Source organism: Leiobunum rupestre, chromosome 9 (genome assembly GCF_980474605.1).
Source record: "Leiobunum rupestre chromosome 9, qqLeiRupe1.1.hap1, whole genome shotgun sequence".
NCBI lineage: Eukaryota > Metazoa > Arthropoda > Arachnida > Opiliones > Sclerosomatidae > Leiobunum > Leiobunum rupestre.
The window spans coordinates 55,344,830-55,361,929 of record NC_143392.1 but is presented as its reverse complement, the minus strand read 5'-3'; the positions used below and the strand labels follow the sequence as shown (position 1 = coordinate 55,361,929).

The window sequence follows — 17,100 nt, the reverse complement described above, 5'->3', positions numbered from 1 at the left end:
CTCGACGCGGCTTACCGTCGTTGATGGGTCGAGAACCAATGTATTCTGCGTGATATTACCGTTGACGGCTGAAAACGCTCGATGGCCGTCGATCTTTTTGTTTGAAATCAAGAAGTTACCTTCTTTGGTCAGACGTGATGGTTATACACGCTGTCATCTCCAACCACGAGCAATCTGCTTAAACATAATTATGAAATTTGTGAATGCTCAATCTCACTCTTTTTCTTTTTCAACCACCAAAGCCCCCTTTGCCGGTTATCGCTTCTCGGCCTTTTGGCTAAGATCAAAGTGTAGTATCTGTTCTTATCAGCTTAATATCTGATACGGGTCCCATCGGGGCCCAAGATATTAAACTTATTTTTGGACGGCGGCGGAGAGGTCGGAGCTTGCTCCACCTCCGCCACGGGTTGGCCTGGTATTGCAGTTCTTCCAGGATCGGCCCACCTCGCTCAATGAATCTAAAATCAAACACCATATATATATATATATATATATATATATATATTCCTGACGTCATAAGAGGGAAAGTCGTCATTGGCTAGTAGATCATTTTGAAGATTCGGACGGATTTGTTTTGTAATTTTTTACCTTAACTGTCGTACGTTACCAACGGTATGTTTTTTTTAAGTCACTTTCGTTACTAACAGGAGACATGATTAGGAGTTCACAGCCGGCCGCTTTTCGACATTCGCATTGGCAACACGTCTTCCCCTTTAAAAAAATTAACCCCTCCCAAACCATGGTAACTCCGTTCTCGAAACGGACACCATATAAGTTATTTACATCGAGTTACCTAGCGAGGATTGCGGTACTATCGCTGTAGAAATAGGGGACTGTTAAAAGCGGGATGGTTTGGAAAAAACGAGTTTTTGTGTTGCTGATGCCGGGGCGCGTACTACGCGGCAACCACGGTCAATTCGTAGTGCCATATCTCATGACACTTCTCTACAGCTGTTCTGGTAAGCGTGCAGGAGGAAACTCCGTATGATCAAGATCTTACTTTTTCTAATTATCGATTAAGCACGGTTCCATGTTGCCACTTATTTAAAAAAAGACCCAGAGAAAACCGAAGATAAATTATCGCCTTGGCGAACTAGTTAGAAACAGCGTAAAAGAAAATATTTAAAAATAAACAAATTTTATTAGAAAGACTCAAATACCCCGTTAATGAAAAAAAAGAGGGTGAGAGGAAGAGATCAGCCACCGGCACGCCGTGTTCCCTGGTGGTCTCCCTCCCTCCCAAGAAATGACCCCACTCGACGCGGCTTACCGTCGTTGATGGGTCGAGAACCAATGTATTCTGCGTGATATTACCGTTGACGGCTGAAAACGCTCGATGGCCGTCGATCTTTTTGTTTGAAATCAAGAAGTTACCTTCTTTGGTCAGACGTGATGGTTATACACGCTGTCATCTCCAACCACGAGCAATCTGCTTAAACATAATTATGAAATTTGTGAATGCTCAATCTCACTCTTTTTCTTTTTCAACCACCAAAGCCCCCTTTGCCGGTTATCGCTTCTCGGCCTTTTGGCTAAGATCAAAGTGTAGTATCTGTTCTTATCAGCTTAATATCTGATACGGGTCCCATCGGGGCCCAAGATATTAAACTTATTTTTGGACGGCGGCGGAGAGGTCGGAGCTTGCTCCACCTCCGCCACGGGTTGGCCTGGTATTGCAGTTCTTCCAGGATCGGCCCACCTCGCTCAATGAATCTAAAATCAAACACCATATATATATATATATATATATATATATATATATTCCTGACGTCATAAGAGGGAAAGTCGTCATTGGCTAGTAGATCATTTTGAAGATTCGGACGGATTTGTTTTGTAATTTTTTACCTTAACTGTCGTACGTTACCAACGGTATGTTTTTTTTAAGTCACTTTCGTTACTAACAGGAGACATGATTAGGAGTTCACAGCCGGCCGCTTTTCGACATTCGCATTGGCAACACGTCTTCCCCTTTAAAAAAATTAACCCCTCCCAAACCATGGTAACTCCGTTCTCGAAACGGACACCATATAAGTTATTTACATCGAGTTACCTAGCGAGGATTGCGGTACTATCGCTGTAGAAATAGGGGACTGTTAAAAGCGGGATGGTTTGGAAAAAACGAGTTTTTGTGTTGCTGATGCCGGGGCGCGTACTACGCGGCAACCACGGTCAATTCGTAGTGCCATATCTCATGACACTTCTCTACAGCTGTTCTGGTAAGCGTGCAGGAGGAAACTCCGTATGATCAAGATCTTACTTTTTCTAATTATCGATTAAGCACGGTTCCATGTTGCCACTTATTTAAAAAAAGACCCAGAGAAAACCGAAGATAAATTATCGCCTTGGCGAACTAGTTAGAAACAGCGTAAAAGAAAATATTTAAAAATAAACAAATTTTATTAGAAAGACTCAAATACCCCGTTAATGAAAAAAAAGAGGGTGAGAGGAAGAGATCAGCCACCGGCACGCCGTGTTCCCTGGTGGTCTCCCTCCCTCCCAAGAAATGACCCCACTCGACGCGGCTTACCGTCGTTGATGGGTCGAGAACCAATGTATTCTGCGTGATATTACCGTTGACGGCTGAAAACGCTCGATGGCCGTCGATCTTTTTGTTTGAAATCAAGAAGTTACCTTCTTTGGTCAGACGTGATGGTTATACACGCTGTCATCTCCAACCACGAGCAATCTGCTTAAACATAATTATGAAATTTGTGAATGCTCAATCTCACTCTTTTTCTTTTTCAACCACCAAAGCCCCCTTTGCCGGTTATCGCTTCTCGGCCTTTTGGCTAAGATCAAAGTGTAGTATCTGTTCTTATCAGCTTAATATCTGATACGGGTCCCATCGGGGCCCAAGATATTAAACTTATTTTTGGACGGCGGCGGAGAGGTCGGAGCTTGCTCCACCTCCGCCACGGGTTGGCCTGGTATTGCAGTTCTTCCAGGATCGGCCTACCTCGCTCAATGAATCTAAAATCAAACACCATATATATATATATATATATATATATATATATATATATTCCTGACGTCATAAGAGGGAAAGTCGTCATTGGCTAGTAGATCATTTTGAAGATTCGGACGGATTTGTTTTGTAATTTTTTACCTTAACTGTCGTACGTTACCAACGGTATGTTTTTTTTAAGTCACTTTCGTTACTAACAGGAGACATGATTAGGAGTTCACAGCCGGCCGCTTTTCGACATTCGCATTGGCAACACGTCTTCCCCTTTAAAAAAATTAACCCCTCCCAAACCATGGTAACTCCGTTCTCGAAACGGACACCATATAAGTTATTTACATCGAGTTACCTAGCGAGGATTGCGGTACTATCGCTGTAGAAATAGGGGACTGTTAAAAGCGGGATGGTTTGGAAAAAACGAGTTTTTGTGTTGCTGATGCCGGGGCGCGTACTACGCGGCAACCACGGTCAATTCGTAGTGCCATATCTCATGACACTTCTCTACAGCTGTTCTGGTAAGCGTGCAGGAGGAAACTCCGTATGATCAAGATCTTACTTTTTCTAATTATCGATTAAGCACGGTTCCATGTTGCCACTTATTTAAAAAAAGACCCAGAGAAAACCGAAGATAAATTATCGCCTTGGCGAACTAGTTAGAAACAGCGTAAAAGAAAATATTTAAAAATAAACAAATTTTATTAGAAAGACTCAAATACCCCGTTAATGAAAAAAAAGAGGGTGAGAGGAAGAGATCAGCCACCGGCACGCCGTGTTCCCTGGTGGTCTCCCTCCCTCCCAAGAAATGACCCCACTCGACGCGGCTTACCGTCGTTGATGGGTCGAGAACCAATGTATTCTGCGTGATATTACCGTTGACGGCTGAAAACGCTCGATGGCCGTCGATCTTTTTGTTTGAAATCAAGAAGTTACCTTCTTTGGTCAGACGTGATGGTTATACACGCTGTCATCTCCAACCACGAGCAATCTGCTTAAACATAATTATGAAATTTGTGAATGCTCAATCTCACTCTTTTTCTTTTTCAACCACCAAAGCCCCCTTTGCCGGTTATCGCTTCTCGGCCTTTTGGCTAAGATCAAAGTGTAGTATCTGTTCTTATCAGCTTAATATCTGATACGGGTCCCATCGGGGCCCAAGATATTAAACTTATTTTTGGACGGCGGCGGAGAGGTCGGAGCTTGCTCCACCTCCGCCACGGGTTGGCCTGGTATTGCAGTTCTTCCAGGATCGGCCCACCTCGCTCAATGAATCTAAAATCAAACACCATATATATATATATATATATATATATATATATTCCTGACGTCATAAGAGGGAAAGTCGTCATTGGCTAGTAGATCATTTTGAAGATTCGGACGGATTTGTTTTGTAATTTTTTACCTTAACTGTCGTACGTTACCAACGGTATGTTTTTTTTAAGTCACTTTCGTTACTAACAGGAGACATGATTAGGAGTTCACAGCCGGCCGCTTTTCGACATTCGCATTGGCAACACGTCTTCCCCTTTAAAAAAATTAACCCCTCCCAAACCATGGTAACTCCGTTCTCGAAACGGACACCATATAAGTTATTTACATCGAGTTACCTAGCGAGGATTGCGGTACTATCGCTGTAGAAATAGGGGACTGTTAAAAGCGGGATGGTTTGGAAAAAACGAGTTTTTGTGTTGCTGATGCCGGGGCGCGTACTACGCGGCAACCACGGTCAATTCGTAGTGCCATATCTCATGACACTTCTCTACAGCTGTTCTGGTAAGCGTGCAGGAGGAAACTCCGTATGATCAAGATCTTACTTTTTCTAATTATCGATTAAGCACGGTTCCATGTTGCCACTTATTTAAAAAAAGACCCAGAGAAAACCGAAGATAAATTATCGCCTTGGCGAACTAGTTAGAAACAGCGTAAAAGAAAATATTTAAAAATAAACAAATTTTATTAGAAAGACTCAAATACCCCGTTAATGAAAAAAAAGAGGGTGAGAGGAAGAGATCAGCCACCGGCACGCCGTGTTCCCTGGTGGTCTCCCTCCCTCCCAAGAAATGACCCCACTCGACGCGGCTTACCGTCGTTGATGGGTCGAGAACCAATGTATTCTGCGTGATATTACCGTTGACGGCTGAAAACGCTCGATGGCCGTCGATCTTTTTGTTTGAAATCAAGAAGTTACCTTCTTTGGTCAGACGTGATGGTTATACACGCTGTCATCTCCAACCACGAGCAATCTGCTTAAACATAATTATGAAATTTGTGAATGCTCAATCTCACTCTTTTTCTTTTTCAACCACCAAAGCCCCCTTTGCCGGTTATCGCTTCTCGGCCTTTTGGCTAAGATCAAAGTGTAGTATCTGTTCTTATCAGCTTAATATCTGATACGGGTCCCATCGGGGCCCAAGATATTAAACTTATTTTTGGACGGCGGCGGAGAGGTCGGAGCTTGCTCCACCTCCGCCACGGGTTGGCCTGGTATTGCAGTTCTTCCAGGATCGGCCCACCTCGCTCAATGAATCTAAAATCAAACACCATATATATATATATATATATATATATATATTCCTGACGTCATAAGAGGGAAAGTCGTCATTGGCTAGTAGATCATTTTGAAGATTCGGACGGATTTGTTTTGTAATTTTTTACCTTAACTGTCGTACGTTACCAACGGTATGTTTTTTTTAAGTCACTTTCGTTACTAACAGGAGACATGATTAGGAGTTCACAGCCGGCCGCTTTTCGACATTCGCATTGGCAACACGTCTTCCCCTTTAAAAAAATTAACCCCTCCCAAACCATGGTAACTCCGTTCTCGAAACGGACACCATATAAGTTATTTACATCGAGTTACCTAGCGAGGATTGCGGTACTATCGCTGTAGAAATAGGGGACTGTTAAAAGCGGGATGGTTTGGAAAAAACGAGTTTTTGTGTTGCTGATGCCGGGGCGCGTACTACGCGGCAACCACGGTCAATTCGTAGTGCCATATCTCATGACACTTCTCTACAGCTGTTCTGGTAAGCGTGCAGGAGGAAACTCCGTATGATCAAGATCTTACTTTTTCTAATTATCGATTAAGCACGGTTCCATGTTGCCACTTATTTAAAAAAAGACCCAGAGAAAACCGAAGATAAATTATCGCCTTGGCGAACTAGTTAGAAACAGCGTAAAAGAAAATATTTAAAAATAAACAAATTTTATTAGAAAGACTCAAATACCCCGTTAATGAAAAAAAAGAGGGTGAGAGGAAGAGATCAGCCACCGGCACGCCGTGTTCCCTGGTGGTCTCCCTCCCTCCCAAGAAATGACCCCACTCGACGCGGCTTACCGTCGTTGATGGGTCGAGAACCAATGTATTCTGCGTGATATTACCGTTGACGGCTGAAAACGCTCGATGGCCGTCGATCTTTTTGTTTGAAATCAAGAAGTTACCTTCTTTGGTCAGACGTGATGGTTATACACGCTGTCATCTCCAACCACGAGCAATCTGCTTAAACATAATTATGAAATTTGTGAATGCTCAATCTCACTCTTTTTCTTTTTCAACCACCAAAGCCCCCTTTGCCGGTTATCGCTTCTCGGCCTTTTGGCTAAGATCAAAAAATATTTGGCGGTTCGGCCGCCAAAACTATTTGATCACGTACGCCGGCGTAGCCCAACAATGCTTTGGCTGCAAAGGCTTAGGCCACAACAAGGCGCAATGCCCGGAGAAAAAGCGGGGAAGCGGCAAAAAAAAGAACGACGCGCAACCGGGGGAGAACGAGGCGCCGTCGGGAGCGACCGAAGCCGAAGCCGAAGAGCGCGGAGAGGAAATCCACGCCGAGAACACATCTATGGTTAACGAGACCGTTAACGCTGAGGATGTGATAGCAGAGGAAAATGTACTTCAAAACGAAGAAGTCAACGTGGAGCCGCCCAAACAAGATGACCCGGCGTTAAACCTTTTCGACGCTATCATGGAAGAGTTCGTGGCTTCTTCGCAGGTCACACCGATCGTCTCGTACAGCAACGCCCTCACGCATTCCTACCAAAAGCAAGTTGTGCCGTCCACACTTCCTGTCTTCAACAAGTTTACACCCCTGAAGCGTCTAAAACAAGTCTCACCGTCCAACGCGAATCAAACGTCGCCTAAGAAAGCGAGAAACCAGAGTGATAGCGATTCGGAAAGTGATGTAAGATTTTAATAGTTTTTCTTAATTGCCTATTTTTTCATTAGTCATTAATAGCTTAATTTTTTTAGTAACCACCCTAATTTTAGACTTTTTCTCTTTAGTAACTTCCTATGCCTTATTATTAGTAATTTTAATTTCAATTCTAATGTTCCATTGTAAACTAAATTTTTGCACACTTAATTGTAACGGTTTGAGAAGCAGACTCAAGGCTGTGGACACTGCCGCCTTTGTCGGTGCCCACGGCTTTGACTTTGTCTTCCTCCAAGAAACGCACTGGTTATACACTGATAACTGGCAAGCTATCCGATCGCTATTCCCTGGTTATAAGATTTATTACTCGAGTGCCGATTCGCGCTCTAGTTGCGGCACGGCCATTTTGCTTCGTGACGTTTTCGCGAATTCCGTGACGGGCTTCAGGTGTGACAACCGGGGTCGTGTTACAAGCGTGAATGTGCGCATTCATGATCAGCTGTTCCGTCTCGTGTCAGTTTACGCTCCGTGTCGACCGGCCCAAAGACGCGAGTTTTTCGTTAAACTATTTGAATTTTTCGGCGGGAAATTCGACCGTTTGATAATTGGAGGAGATTTCAACTGCGTTCTAGACCCAAACTTAGACCGAGATGTTCCCTTAGTGGACCATGTAGACCACAGCGCCTCTACTCTAGCTACACTCATCACTGATATGACGCTTTACGACTCCTGGCGTTACCTCCATCCAACGACCAAAGCGTATTCTTGGCATTCTAGCCACGCGAACTCTCGTTTAGACACTTTTTACGTCTCACAATGTAACAATTTAGTTCCCCAAACGGCCGAAATCTTGCCTTTGCGACAGATTTCGGACCATGACGCCGTCCTTTTGTCACTACTCGTTTCGGCGCCCCAATCGCGCGCCCCGAGTGCCTGGCGCCTCAACACCGCCATTCTGACTGACGACAACGCCGAAGACCATAGAGTCGAACTCCGTCGAATTCTCGCGAAGGTCGATTGCGTCTCGGCGTGGGAAGTCGCGAAACAAGATGTCGCGTCGTATTTCCGTCGCGTCGGAAAAGAGCGTGCTACCAAACGTAGGAAAGAAGTCGCGTTTCTTCTATGGGCCCTTCAAAAAGTGTCCCGAGTGACTCCCGAAACGACCGCGACCGTGAGCGCCAAAGAAGAGATTCTGAATCTCCTCCACGCGGAGTACAATACCCAATATCGGGACAAACAAGATCGAGCCCTCGCTGACACTTTGAAAGACGAGGATTCCTTCACGGCTTCATTCTACCGCCGAACGCGAGCGCCCATGAACTATGTTGAAATTCGCGAAGTTGTTACTGCCAAGGGAGTTTCAACTGACGAAAACGTAGTCCACGACGAATTCCTCCAGTACTTTCAATCTCTCTATGATATCGAGACAACCGCTGATCCCGTCCAGTTTTTCCAGTCCCGCTGCGAACATCTTCCCAGGCTTTCGGATTTGGATAGAGACTTTTTAGAAGTCGCGATCTCAGACGTCGAGGTGTCAAAAGCGTTGCGCGGCTTGAAAAGCGGCAAGGCTCCTGGACCAGACGGTCTCCCCGCCGAATTCTATCGGTTCATGTGGGCTGATCTTAAGCCTATTCTGATTAACATTTTCAACGATCTCCTGAACGGAGAGCCATTCCCAGAAACATTTCGCGAAGGCCACGTCGTCTTAATCTGTAAAGACACGGACAAGAAAGCCTCCCCTTCCGCGTGGCGGCCTATTACGAAAATAAACACGGACAGAAAACTGTTCGCTAAGATCCTCGACTCGCGTTCATCCAAAGTCACCGGCACCATCATTGGCACTAACCAGACTTGCGGGGTTAGAGGGCGTCAGCCGCTATTTAACCTTGTTATGCTCCGAGATATCCTTGTGGATTACACCGAGCGGGATCGTTGCGGCTTCCTTCTCGCTGTAGACTTCGAAAAAGCCTTCGACCGCGTTAATCACCAGTTTCTCTGGCAGACTCTCGCGCGTTTCGGCTTCGGTCAGCGTTTCGTCAGCATCCTGAAAAATATGTACGAAAAAAACATTAGTCAACTTACCATCAACTCGCATCCGTCGGAACCATTCCAGATCAAAAGGGGCGTTCGTCAAGGCTGTCCCCTATCACCCAGCCTGTTCTGCCTCGCTCTGGAGCCGCTCCTCTTTGCAGCGAGCCACAGTCTGGACATTCGTGGCCTCCACTGCCCGGGAACGGCCGTCTCTAGTCAACAAATTTATGCCGCTCACGCGGACGACGCCAATTTCATGTTGGAGGACATCGCTTCGGTTCGGGGTACGCTACGGCTCCTCGACGACTTTTGCGCTGTCTCCGGCAGCAAGTTAAACGCCACCAAGAGCCAACTTGCTCGAATCGGTGGCAAAGCCCTCGAGTTGATTCCCGCGACGTTACCAATAAAGGAAACCACAGAACCAGTGAAAATCCTAGGTGTACTGTTCTCAGCCCACGGAGTAGCCCATAGTAACGAGACTCGCTTTGTTGAGAAATTCTCAACTTCTTTGGACGCGTGGGCGGACAACACTTTTTGTTTCCGCACCCGCGTCCAACTCATCAAGCAAATCGCCCTACCAAAATTGACTTACCCAGTTCCTCTCGTGGTTTTCTCGCCTGCCACGATTGCAACAGTCAACAGGAAGATTTTCTCATTCGTTTGGGGAGACAAGCAAGAACTTATCGCGCGGCAAACTCTTTGCCTCGACTGTAACGATGGCGGCCTCGGGGTTCCGCTCCTCGAAAACGAGCTTCACGCTCTCGCCTTGACCCGGTATTCGTCGTGCTTAGCAGCGAAGGACCATCCAGTTAGCGCCACAGTTTCATTCCACCTTTCCACGAGTTCAAAGACAATTTTTAAAGTACCTTGGGACGTGTCCGCTATGCACGCTCGCGACGTTCATCCAAATTATGTACCTTCAAAAACAACGGCGGCTTTGGTTTTGAAGTCAAAACCCGACACTGATCTTCTCAAGATTTCTAACAAGAGTGTGAAAGCTCTTCTCCAGAGACCAGTTGTACCACGGATATTTACGCTTCAGCCGCACGTCAAGTGGAAAACGGCTTTTAGCCGACTTTCCAACAAAGCACTTACCGGTTCTCGTCGCGATTTCGCGTACAAAGTATTCCACGAAGTTGTCCCAGTTCGTGACGTTCTATACGACCGCAACATGTGCGCTACTCGCTCATGTCCGTTCTGTCCCAAAAATGAGACCATCCAGCACCTGTTATACGACTGCGACATAGCAAAACTCCTCAGAAACCGTGTCCGCGAGTTCTTGGGAGTTAAGTTTATCTCGTGGCAGACTGTGTGCCACTTCGTACCCCTTCCGGTTCCCGTGTCACTGATACACGCAACACTAGTATTGTTGGCGGAAATCAACTTCCAGATATGGAAAGCGAGAAACCGCTTAATTTTTGAAAAAAAACGTGACACTGCACTCGTCGTATTAGAACGCGTTCGCCTCCATATGGCTATGAGGGCACGGGCAGATAAATTACGTCTCTCACGAGACAAATTTGAAGAATACTGGCATAACCCTGTAAAACCTTTTTTTGCAATTCGTGATGACACAATTAAACTACTTTTTTAGCTTTTAACGCGTAAAGTTGTAAAAGTCTTTAATTATAGACAAACCCATAGTACAAATAACATAAACAATGTATAACAAAGGATTAAATCCACGTAACTGAAAAATGTTTAAAAAATAAAATAATATAAAATCGTACCTGCAATAAAAATGTAAAGAATTTAAACTTACCTGGAAAATTAATTAACTTAGCCTAACGTACCTGAAATTATAAAATGTTATTAAAATGAAAGTACCTGGAAAAAAAAATTTTACTTAGCTTAACTTACCTGAAATTTAATAAATGTTATTAAAATAAAAGTACCTGAAATACAAAATGTTCAAAATATTACACGTACCTGGCAAATATGATATAAACGTACCTGGAAAATGTTACACAAACGTACCTGTAAAATAGAAAATGCAAATTAAATGTATCTGAAAATTATTTGAGGGTACCTAAAGACGCACCTGAAAAATAAAAAAAATATATAAAAAGTAAAAATTTAAATTTAAAAGTTTAAACTTACCTTGAAAAATAAGAACTTGTTGTTAAAAATAGTCTATGCAAATATTAACTTTTCAAAATTTATCAATTAAATGTAAATATGTAAATTTCTTTAATCAATTTGTGTTCAGAATCCATATGAGGATCTGTTCATGTATATGTGCTTTTCTTTAATAAACTATTTCAGTATCTGTTCTTATCAGCTTAATATCTGATACGGGTCCCATCGGGGCCCAAGATATTAAACTTATTTTTGGACGGCGGCGGAGAGGTCGGAGCTTGCTCCACCTCCGCCACGGGTTGGCCTGGTATTGCAGTTCTTCCAGGATCGGCCCACCTCGCTCAATGAATCTAAAATCAAACACCATATATATATATATATATATATATATATATATATTCCTGACGTCATAAGAGGGAAAGTCGTCATTGGCTAGTAGATCATTTTGAAGATTCGGACGGATTTGTTTTGTAATTTTTTACCTTAACTGTCGTACGTTACCAACGGTATGTTTTTTTTAAGTCACTTTCGTTACTAACAGGAGACATGATTAGGAGTTCACAGCCGGCCGCTTTTCGACATTCGCATTGGCAACACGTCTTCCCCTTTAAAAAAATTAACCCCTCCCAAACCATGGTAACTCCGTTCTCGAAACGGACACCATATAAGTTATTTACATCGAGTTACCTAGCGAGGATTGCGGTACTATCGCTGTAGAAATAGGGGACTGTTAAAAGCGGGATGGTTTGGAAAAAACGAGTTTTTGTGTTGCTGATGCCGGGGCGCGTACTACGCGGCAACCACGGTCAATTCGTAGTGCCATATCTCATGACACTTCTCTACAGCTGTTCTGGTAAGCGTGCAGGAGGAAACTCCGTATGATCAAGATCTTACTTTTTCTAATTATCGATTAAGCACGGTTCCATGTTGCCACTTATTTAAAAAAAGACCCAGAGAAAACCGAAGATAAATTATCGCCTTGGCGAACTAGTTAGAAACAGCGTAAAAGAAAATATTTAAAAATAAACAAATTTTATTAGAAAGACTCAAATACCCCGTTAATGAAAAAAAAGAGGGTGAGAGGAAGAGATCAGCCACCGGCACGCCGTGTTCCCTGGTGGTCTCCCTCCCTCCCAAGAAATGACCCCACTCGACGCGGCTTACCGTCGTTGATGGGTCGAGAACCAATGTATTCTGCGTGATATTACCGTTGACGGCTGAAAACGCTCGATGGCCGTCGATCTTTTTGTTTGAAATCAAGAAGTTACCTTCTTTGGTCAGACGTGATGGTTATACACGCTGTCATCTCCAACCACGAGCAATCTGCTTAAACATAATTATGAAATTTGTGAATGCTCAATCTCACTCTTTTTCTTTTTCAACCACCAAAGCCCCCTTTGCCGGTTATCGCTTCTCGGCCTTTTGGCTAAGATCAAAGTGTAGTATCTGTTCTTATCAGCTTAATATCTGATACGGGTCCCATCGGGGCCCAAGATATTAAACTTATTTTTGGACGGCGGCGGAGAGGTCGGAGCTTGCTCCACCTCCGCCACGGGTTGGCCTGGTATTGCAGTTCTTCCAGGATCGGCCCACCTCGCTCAATGAATCTAAAATCAAACACCATATATATATATATATATATATATATATATTCCTGACGTCATAAGAGGGAAAGTCGTCATTGGCTAGTAGATCATTTTGAAGATTCGGACGGATTTGTTTTGTAATTTTTTACCTTAACTGTCGTACGTTACCAACGGTATGTTTTTTTTAAGTCACTTTCGTTACTAACAGGAGACATGATTAGGAGTTCACAGCCGGCCGCTTTTCGACATTCGCATTGGCAACACGTCTTCCCCTTTAAAAAAATTAACCCCTCCCAAACCATGGTAACTCCGTTCTCGAAACGGACACCATATAAGTTATTTACATCGAGTTACCTAGCGAGGATTGCGGTACTATCGCTGTAGAAATAGGGGACTGTTAAAAGCGGGATGGTTTGGAAAAAACGAGTTTTTGTGTTGCTGATGCCGGGGCGCGTACTACGCGGCAACCACGGTCAATTCGTAGTGCCATATCTCATGACACTTCTCTACAGCTGTTCTGGTAAGCGTGCAGGAGGAAACTCCGTATGATCAAGATCTTACTTTTTCTAATTATCGATTAAGCACGGTTCCATGTTGCCACTTATTTAAAAAAAGACCCAGAGAAAACCGAAGATAAATTATCGCCTTGGCGAACTAGTTAGAAACAGCGTAAAAGAAAATATTTAAAAATAAACAAATTTTATTAGAAAGACTCAAATACCCCGTTAATGAAAAAAAAGAGGGTGAGAGGAAGAGATCAGCCACCGGCACGCCGTGTTCCCTGGTGGTCTCCCTCCCTCCCAAGAAATGACCCCACTCGACGCGGCTTACCGTCGTTGATGGGTCGAGAACCAATGTATTCTGCGTGATATTACCGTTGACGGCTGAAAACGCTCGATGGCCGTCGATCTTTTTGTTTGAAATCAAGAAGTTACCTTCTTTGGTCAGACGTGATGGTTATACACGCTGTCATCTCCAACCACGAGCAATCTGCTTAAACATAATTATGAAATTTGTGAATGCTCAATCTCACTCTTTTTCTTTTTCAACCACCAAAGCCCCCTTTGCCGGTTATCGCTTCTCGGCCTTTTGGCTAAGATCAAAGTGTAGTATCTGTTCTTATCAGCTTAATATCTGATACGGGTCCCATCGGGGCCCAAGATATTAAACTTATTTTTGGACGGCGGCGGAGAGGTCGGAGCTTGCTCCACCTCCGCCACGGGTTGGCCTGGTATTGCAGTTCTTCCAGGATCGGCCCACCTCGCTCAATGAATCTAAAATCAAACACCATATATATATATATATATATATATATATATATATTCCTGACGTCATAAGAGGGAAAGTCGTCATTGGCTAGTAGATCATTTTGAAGATTCGGACGGATTTGTTTTGTAATTTTTTACCTTAACTGTCGTACGTTACCAACGGTATGTTTTTTTTAAGTCACTTTCGTTACTAACAGGAGACATGATTAGGAGTTCACAGCCGGCCGCTTTTCGACATTCGCATTGGCAACACGTCTTCCCCTTTAAAAAAATTAACCCCTCCCAAACCATGGTAACTCCGTTCTCGAAACGGACACCATATAAGTTATTTACATCGAGTTACCTAGCGAGGATTGCGGTACTATCGCTGTAGAAATAGGGGACTGTTAAAAGCGGGATGGTTTGGAAAAAACGAGTTTTTGTGTTGCTGATGCCGGGGCGCGTACTACGCGGCAACCACGGTCAATTCGTAGTGCCATATCTCATGACACTTCTCTACAGCTGTTCTGGTAAGCGTGCAGGAGGAAACTCCGTATGATCAAGATCTTACTTTTTCTAATTATCGATTAAGCACGGTTCCATGTTGCCACTTATTTAAAAAAAGACCCAGAGAAAACCGAAGATAAATTATCGCCTTGGCGAACTAGTTAGAAACAGCGTAAAAGAAAATATTTAAAAATAAACAAATTTTATTAGAAAGACTCAAATACCCCGTTAATGAAAAAAAAGAGGGTGAGAGGAAGAGATCAGCCACCGGCACGCCGTGTTCCCTGGTGGTCTCCCTCCCTCCCAAGAAATGACCCCACTCGACGCGGCTTACCGTCGTTGATGGGTCGAGAACCAATGTATTCTGCGTGATATTACCGTTGACGGCTGAAAACGCTCGATGGCCGTCGATCTTTTTGTTTGAAATCAAGAAGTTACCTTCTTTGGTCAGACGTGATGGTTATACACGCTGTCATCTCCAACCACGAGCAATCTGCTTAAACATAATTATGAAATTTGTGAATGCTCAATCTCACTCTTTTTCTTTTTCAACCACCAAAGCCCCCTTTGCCGGTTATCGCTTCTCGGCCTTTTGGCTAAGATCAAAGTGTAGTATCTGTTCTTATCAGCTTAATATCTGATACGGGTCCCATCGGGGCCCAAGATATTAAACTTATTTTTGGACGGCGGCGGAGAGGTCGGAGCTTGCTCCACCTCCGCCACGGGTTGGCCTGGTATTGCAGTTCTTCCAGGATCGGCCCACCTCGCTCAATGAATCTAAAATCAAACACCATATATATATATATATATATATATATATATTCCTGACGTCATAAGAGGGAAAGTCGTCATTGGCTAGTAGATCATTTTGAAGATTCGGACGGATTTGTTTTGTAATTTTTTACCTTAACTGTCGTACGTTACCAACGGTATGTTTTTTTTAAGTCACTTTCGTTACTAACAGGAGACATGATTAGGAGTTCACAGCCGGCCGCTTTTCGACATTCGCATTGGCAACACGTCTTCCCCTTTAAAAAAATTAACCCCTCCCAAACCATGGTAACTCCGTTCTCGAAACGGACACCATATAAGTTATTTACATCGAGTTACCTAGCGAGGATTGCGGTACTATCGCTGTAGAAATAGGGGACTGTTAAAAGCGGGATGGTTTGGAAAAAACGAGTTTTTGTGTTGCTGATGCCGGGGCGCGTACTACGCGGCAACCACGGTCAATTCGTAGTGCCATATCTCATGACACTTCTCTACAGCTGTTCTGGTAAGCGTGCAGGAGGAAACTCCGTATGATCAAGATCTTACTTTTTCTAATTATCGATTAAGCACGGTTCCATGTTGCCACTTATTTAAAAAAAGACCCAGAGAAAACCGAAGATAAATTATCGCCTTGGCGAACTAGTTAGAAACAGCGTAAAAGAAAATATTTAAAAATAAACAAATTTTATTAGAAAGACTCAAATACCCCGTTAATGAAAAAAAAGAGGGTGAGAGGAAGAGATCAGCCACCGGCACGCCGTGTTCCCTGGTGGTCTCCCTCCCTCCCAAGAAATGACCCCACTCGACGCGGCTTACCGTCGTTGATGGGTCGAGAACCAATGTATTCTGCGTGATATTACCGTTGACGGCTGAAAACGCTCGATGGCCGTCGATCTTTTTGTTTGAAATCAAGAAGTTACCTTCTTTGGTCAGACGTGATGGTTATACACGCTGTCATCTCCAACCACGAGCAATCTGCTTAAACATAATTATGAAATTTGTGAATGCTCAATCTCACTCTTTTTCTTTTTCAACCACCAAAGCCCCCTTTGCCGGTTATCGCTTCTCGGCCTTTTGGCTAAGATCAAAGTGTAGTATCTGTTCTTATCAGCTTAATATCTGATACGGGTCCCATCGGGGCCCAAGATATTAAACTTATTTTTGGACGGCGGCGGAGAGGTCGGAGCTTGCTCCACCTCCGCCACGGGTTGGCCTGGTATTGCAGTTCTTCCAGGATCGGCCCACCTCGCTCAATGAATCTAAAATCAAACACCATATATATATATATATATATATATATATATATATATTCCTGACGTCATAAGAGGGAAAGTCGTCATTGGCTAGTAGATCATTTTGAAGATTCGGACGGATTTGTTTTGTAATTTTTTACCTTAACTGTCGTACGTTACCAACGGTATGTTTTTTTTAAGTCACTTTCGTTACTAACAGGAGACATGATTAGGAGTTCACAGCCGGCCGCTTTTCGACATTCGCATTGGCAACACGTCTTCCCCTTTAAAAAAATTAACCCCTCCCAAACCATGGTAACTCCGTTCTCGAAACGGACACCATATAAGTTATTTACATCGAGTTACCTAGCGAGGATTGCGGTACTATCGCTGTAGAAATAGGGGACTGTTAAAAGCGGGATGGTTTGGAAAAAACGAGTTTTTGTGTTGCTGATGCCGGGGCGCGTACTACGCGGCAACCACGGTCAATTCGTAGTGCCATATCTCATGACACTTCTCTACAGCTGTTCTGGTAAG

General features: G+C 43.8%; 10 non-coding genes across 10 annotated transcripts; all 10 read left to right on the top strand.

The window, feature by feature from the left end:
- The first annotated feature begins 257 nt into the window (after positions 1-257).
- LOC149931390 (U2 spliceosomal RNA) lies at positions 258-449 on the top strand. The gene has a single exon (XR_016476267.1). It is a non-coding gene; the product is annotated as a U2 spliceosomal RNA (small nuclear RNA).
- Positions 450-1,512: 1,063 nt separating this feature from the next.
- On the top strand, positions 1,513-1,704 carry LOC149931389 (U2 spliceosomal RNA). The gene has a single exon (XR_016476266.1). It is a non-coding gene; the product is annotated as a U2 spliceosomal RNA (small nuclear RNA).
- A 1,065-nt stretch (positions 1,705-2,769) lies between these two features.
- LOC149931388 (U2 spliceosomal RNA) lies at positions 2,770-2,961 on the top strand. Its single transcript, XR_016476412.1, has one exon. It is a non-coding gene; the product is annotated as a U2 spliceosomal RNA (small nuclear RNA).
- A 1,069-nt stretch (positions 2,962-4,030) lies between these two features.
- LOC149931387 (U2 spliceosomal RNA) lies at positions 4,031-4,222 on the top strand. Its single transcript, XR_016476265.1, has one exon. It is a non-coding gene; the product is annotated as a U2 spliceosomal RNA (small nuclear RNA).
- A 1,063-nt stretch (positions 4,223-5,285) lies between these two features.
- LOC149931386 (U2 spliceosomal RNA) lies at positions 5,286-5,477 on the top strand. Its single transcript, XR_016476264.1, has one exon. It is a non-coding gene; the product is annotated as a U2 spliceosomal RNA (small nuclear RNA).
- A 5,901-nt stretch (positions 5,478-11,378) lies between these two features.
- LOC149931385 (U2 spliceosomal RNA) lies at positions 11,379-11,561 on the top strand. Its single transcript, XR_016476527.1, has one exon. It is a non-coding gene; the product is annotated as a U2 spliceosomal RNA (small nuclear RNA).
- A 1,065-nt stretch (positions 11,562-12,626) lies between these two features.
- Positions 12,627-12,818, top strand: LOC149931384 (U2 spliceosomal RNA). The gene has a single exon (XR_016476263.1). It is a non-coding gene; the product is annotated as a U2 spliceosomal RNA (small nuclear RNA).
- A 1,061-nt stretch (positions 12,819-13,879) lies between these two features.
- Positions 13,880-14,071, top strand: LOC149931383 (U2 spliceosomal RNA). Its single transcript, XR_016476262.1, has one exon. It is a non-coding gene; the product is annotated as a U2 spliceosomal RNA (small nuclear RNA).
- A 1,065-nt stretch (positions 14,072-15,136) lies between these two features.
- Positions 15,137-15,328, top strand: LOC149931382 (U2 spliceosomal RNA). The gene has a single exon (XR_016476261.1). It is a non-coding gene; the product is annotated as a U2 spliceosomal RNA (small nuclear RNA).
- Positions 15,329-16,389: 1,061 nt separating this feature from the next.
- Positions 16,390-16,581, top strand: LOC149931381 (U2 spliceosomal RNA). The gene has a single exon (XR_016476260.1). It is a non-coding gene; the product is annotated as a U2 spliceosomal RNA (small nuclear RNA).
- The last annotated feature ends 519 nt before the right edge of the window (positions 16,582-17,100 follow it).